This window comes from Giraffa tippelskirchi, chromosome 11, assembly GCF_054371585.1.
Source record: "Giraffa tippelskirchi isolate mGirTip1 chromosome 11, T2T-mGirTip1v1.2.pri, whole genome shotgun sequence".
NCBI classification, from domain to species: Eukaryota; Metazoa; Chordata; class Mammalia; order Artiodactyla; family Giraffidae; genus Giraffa; species Giraffa tippelskirchi.
This window is the reverse complement of record NC_137285.1, coordinates 58,186,999-58,192,998: the sequence shown is the minus strand read 5'-3', so window position 1 is coordinate 58,192,998 and position 6,000 is coordinate 58,186,999.

Genomic DNA, 6,000 nt, shown 5'->3' with positions numbered 1-6,000 from the left:
TCCCAGAATTTTCTCAAATTCATGTCCATTGAGTCAGTGATGCTATCTAACCATCTCATCCTCTGCCGCCCCCTTCTCCTTTTGCCTTCAATCTTTCCCAGCATCAGGATTTTTTTTCAGTGAGTCAGCTTTTTGCATCAGGTGGCCTAAGTATTGGAGCTTCAGGGGAAAGAATAGGAAATCAAATAAAACTTTTGCCTTTTGTGAATCCACTTAGAGGAGGGATATCTTAAATGCTTATTTAGTACTAAGCACCTGAGGGCTTCCCTTATAGCTCAGTTGGTAAAGAATCCATCTGCAATGCAGGAGACCCTGGTTTGATTCCTGGGTCGGGAAGATCCACTGGAGAAGGGATAGGCTACCCACCCACTCCAGTATTCTTGCCTGGAGAATTCCATGGACTTGTATAGTCCATGGTGTCACAAAGAGTCAGATACGACTGGCTTTCACTTTTCAAGCACCCATTGTATAAAAATTATCACCATTCTTTCAAAACTTAAGATGCTTATGAGAAGATTAACCATCGTAAGATTACTAGACCGTTAATCAGTGCTCTGTAGCATGGTCCAAATTATCAATGCAATTAGTGTGAGAAGAAAGATAACTGCAGATTGATTGAAAGTCATAACAGATTTCCTGATGGAACTGGGTCTTGCACTGGAATTTGAGGACAAGCAGATCCTGAAACGTAGGAATGTAGAGAGTGTCATAGGTGAGAACAGCAGCATTAAAAAAAAAAAAAAAGACATGTGATATGAGTAGACAGGACTCCTCAACATTCCTCAGAGAATTGTGCTGGATAAGAGAAGGTGTGTTTGGGCAAATCAGATGAGGCCAGATAAGGGAGGAGTTTGATCACCAGCGGAGAAGTTTAAAATGGCTGCAGAGACCAATTATAGACTATCGTCCTCTTCCTCCTCCTTCTTTTCCTTCTTCTCCTTTTTTCTTAGATCAGGTAGCCAATATGATAAAAGCAAAATTGTAAGAGTCATTAGCCTAACATTGCTATGGAGGAAGCATTGGAAAGTGAAGAGAGGAGAGGTGTAGAAAAACAGCTCCCTGAGCCTGACAGAGTCTGACAGCATCTGAGGCAGAAAACACCATGGCCCCTACTTAGGAAACTTACAATCACAATGTGGGAGGCAAGACTGATACGTTTAACCCTAAATTAATAAACGTTCATAGCCCAGATGTTGACTGGGACCTTTTATCCTTTGGCTTGAACCCCCAAATCCAGACCAAGTTGGATGTCAAAACTGTTTTGCTTTCTTCAAATCCCCAGGGCGTCATGAAAATCCTCTCAAGACCCCTCTGCCTACAGCATCTGCATCCGTGTGTGCTGCTTCTGTTCCCTACCCCTTGATAATCTATACCCAAAACGCTACCCCTTCACTAATTTTTATCAGCTACACTTGCTCTTTAAGCATTTGATGAGTGTATTTTAACTTCCTGGGCAACTGAGGATCATGGAGAATGATCACAGTGGACTATACACAACCTTCTCTTCACTGCTAATGCCTCCCTCCTGGTCTTCCCTCTCTGCCCCTCATTTCTCCTTTCCTGAATTCCTTGCTATAGCCTCATATTCAGCACTCTTTTCATGTAGATCAATTCAATGCTCCCTCAATTCTTGCCCCAAATTATCGTACCCAAACAAATCAAAGTACCAACAAACAAAGGGGAAGATAGCAATTCTTGTGTGTGTGTTTGTGTGTGTGTGTGTGTGTTTTAATCTCTCAGTTGTGTCTGACTCTTTGTGACCCTATGGACTGTGGTCGACCAGACTCCTCTGTCCATGGAATTCTCCAGGCAAGAATACTGGAGTGGGTTGCCATTCCCTTCTCCAGGGGATCTTCACAATCCAGGGATCAAACCTGGGTCTCCTGCATTGCAGGTAGAATCTTTACCACTGGAGCCACCAAGGAAGCCCTAGCATTTCTTATGTTTATGTGTTAGTCGCTCAGTCATGTCTGACTCTTTGCAACCCCATGGACTGTAGCCCACTAGGCTCCTCTGTCCATGAGATTCTCCAGGCAAGGATACTGGAGCGCATAGCTATTCTCTTCTCCAGGGAATCTTCCCAACCCAGGGATCAAACCCGGGTCTCCTGCATTGCAGGCAGATTCTTTACTATCTGAGTCACCAAATGCATAAGTAATAAGCCAAACCAACAATCCTCTGATGCAGAAAACGCAAGTGAGAACAAAGGCAGAGAAATAAATATGTTTCAGACAGCATGGCAAAAGCTGGGTAAATAAGGGCTACAGTAGTTCAGAGAAGGGAAAGATCAATCAAGTAGGGTTTTAATGGAGGAGATAGATCTTGAAGTGGACCTTGAAGAGAGACCTGAATTAGTACTGCAGAGAGAGGAGGCAAGAGGTCATTCAAGGTAAGGAAATAACTGTAGGAAAATCACAGAGGGAAGAAAGAGCCTGGCATCTGGAAGAAGGCAGCTCTCAACTGAGAATTTAGAAACAAGATAAGGCTGACTGGGTGCTGGAAATGCTGGAGTGTCAGACTCAAGGGTTTGGCCTCTTTCCAATAAAAATCAAAAGACACTCTAACAAATGCTTTTTGGAAGGCAGGCAATGAAGGAAACTTTGTGGGCAGGGGGTCTCAGAAAAAAGAACCAGGGGTTCAAATGCAATCAGAATTCTGTTTGTGAGCTTTGCTTCTTTCTAGAGGTTGGCTTTAATTTCTTCTCTTGAAAATCAGCTTTCTCTACCCAGGGATTGTGGTGATTCAGCAAATTCCTGCTTTCCCATCCATGGAGAAAAAACTCTTACCTCTTGTTCCAGCTCCAGAAACCAAGAGAAGGATTCTATTTGGCTTGGCTTGAAATAATTACCCATGCCTAGAACCAGCCCTGTGGTCAGGAAGGTTAGCTTGTGGAAGAAGATGGCAATTTCTAATAGAGCACATAACAAAGCATGGCCAGATGTGGCTGGAAGTCAGAGGCCGGGGAGTATGGAGTAAATATGGAGGGTGAGGCATGGACATCACCACTGGGAGAGTTTTGAGTGAAGAAGCAAATACAGTTTGTGTCTAAGGTTGAACTCACTGGCAGGTCTTACATAAAGAAAATTGATTTTTTTTTTTTTTTTTTTTTTTTAGCCAGCATTGATTTATAACCTACTATTCTTAATTTTTTACTAAACCTCTCTTATTTTTTCTCATTTTCTTCTAATTTAAGTCATTAGCCAGTATTTTGTGTCCTTCTAAGCCACCTTACGGAGAAGGCAATGGCACCCCACTCCAGTACTCTTGCCTGGAAAATCCCATGGACAGAGGAGCCTGGTAGGCTACAGTCCACGGGGTTGCTAAGAGTCAGATATGACTGTGAGACTTCACTTTCACTTTTCCCTTTCATGCACTGGAGAAGGTAATGGCAATCCACTCCAGTATTCTTGCCTGGAGAATCCCAGGGACGGCGGAGCCTGGTGGGCTGCCATCTATGGGGTCGCACAGAGTCGGACATGACTGAAGCGACTTAGCAGCAGCAAGCCACCTTAAATTGGGGGGTGGGGGGGATGGGAAAAAATAAAATCAATTACTTAACAGTGGTTATGAACCAACTATTAAGACATAGTTGCTGTTTTCAGGGAGCTCTTAGTCTAGGAATAAAGATATTATATATGCAAATAACTGTGGGTAGAAAATAATAAATGCCACTAAAGAGGAACTTCTAGGAGTTCAGAGTTTCATACTATAAGAAATAGTATTGTTGAACTGATATTTTGAAGTAGAATGCAATAGATCAAATTAAGACCTGAAAACATGGCAATGAAAGGCTTTCTATAGGGAGGAGCTGCTTGAGACTAGAGGAGCATAGAAGTGATAAAGAGAAGAATATCTGGTGAAAACAGTTTATATCTGACAGGATGGACTTGATCCTAAAAGGAGAGAGGACCACAAGGCGGGGAATATTTCCAAACTCACACCTATATAGTGAGATAGCCTTGGGAAGGTGACAAAGAGCTACACTGAAACTTGTTTAGAAAAAAATGTGTGGTGGGACTTCCCCAGTTGTCCAGTGGTTACGACCTCACCTTCCAATGTAAGGGGTACCAGTTCAAACCCTGGTTGGGAAGCTAAGATCTCACATGACTCTTGGCCTAAAAACCAAAGCGTTAAACAGAAGCAATGTTGTAACAAATTCAATTAAAAATGGTTCACATCACAAAATTTAAAATTTTAAAAAACGTAGGGGACATCATGGTAGGTTAAGAGAGGAGCAGGTACAATGGAGAAGCCAAACAGACTGAGATTTTGAGGATGAGGGAGAAGAGAAATTAGCAGTGTCCTGGGGCAGATTTACATAACATCGTAAAGACCATCCTCATGATGAGAAGTGATCACCTTCCAATTTGGAGGGTCCCGGATTCTAATCCTAATCCTCGGAGACGCACAGGAGAGGAGGAGAGCACCTCACACCAACCTTTGCCAGAGCTGGTGGTGCCTCTGTGCAGTGCATGGAACTCACAGGTCATAACCTTCAGAGTATCAGAAATGGTGCCACAGAGAAGTTCTTGCCACTTCGGATCCACATGAGAGCGGTTCAAACCAACCATCCACTCTTTATGGAAGTCCAGAGATTTTTGCACAATCCAGGTGAATACACTTACCTTGGTTCTAAGATGCCTTTTCCTCTGAATTAAGTAACCTTTCCACATGAGCTGTCCCTGTTCCACCACGCTGCATCAGCCCAGCTAAGGAACTCATTGTTTTCTTTGAGGGCTCCAAGCTAACTGCTTTCACACGGTGTTCCTATCCACAATCCATCTTGTTGAAGGTTTGGGGAAACAGAAGGGTGTTGCGTTCCTATAACAGAAAATAGATTCAAAGGAGATTTTAGACATGTCAGATTTTTAAAAGCCTTCAGCCATCGACAGCTAAGCATTTTTGAGAGGCCGTTGCACCTCACAGAATGTCCAGCCTTGAACGATCTAGAAGGCTGCTCCCATCCCCACACCCGACCGCCCATGTTTCCTGTTCGCTTCTTGCAGGCAAGATTTCAAGCTCTTCCCATTTTATTATATAGAGTAACATTTCTCAGTCACGGGTGGCTTTGCTCCTCAGGGATGATTCGGTAATGTCTGGAGACATTTTTGGTTTTCACTACTTGGCGTAGGAGGTGGTTACTAGAGGCACCTAGTGGGTTGAGGATGGCCACACTGCTAAATACGGCTATACTCCTACATTGTGTGGGAAAGACCCCACAACAGAGGACTATCCAATCCAAAAGTGTTCATAGAACCAAGGTTGGAAAACCACCGTATAGAGCAAATCAGTTCTCTCCAGCCTCCATATCCCAGACTCCAAGTCTCCCCCATCTTTGAATGAACACAACTCATGAGACAGTCCCCTTCTTTTAATGAAGGAGCCCCCAATTCTCACTACCACATTCAAGAACAACAGAGACCCTGAAATCTTTAACGTGAGCTGCCCTTCTCAGAAGAAGTTGTGGTTTTGAATAGAATTTTTCCTTAATACATATAAAGTTCTCATCCATACTCAACTCTACTTTCTCTGCCAGAAAGAGAAAGAGAGAAAGAGAAGAATGTAAATAGTGTGGGTGATTCTGTCCCACGTTCCACTAGAGCATATGCCCCAGAGGCGCGCAGGAAGGGAGATGTGAATCTGATGTTCCTTCGGTTGGTCTCAGTTCCTGAATCGCTCTCAGAGTATGAGCAGCTCACCATACTGAGTGTGATTCAAGTGTTTAAAGATACATTTTTTTTTTTCATACAACACGGCCCCTAAATGCAAGCCAATTCCTTCATCAGGTGTTTAGCTGAGAAAACAGCAATCTGTTCTGACGCTGGAGGAAAAACTGGCTGAGTTGGATGCTATCGTAGCTTCGAATGCACATTGAAAGGGCCATATATGTTGTACTTTCCAAGTGAATTAAGAGATTTTTGAGGTATAATTTTCCATCTTGATCATTGACTTTAGAACCAAATTCTATGTAAAAATGTAACTACCTGTTAGGAGAGTGGT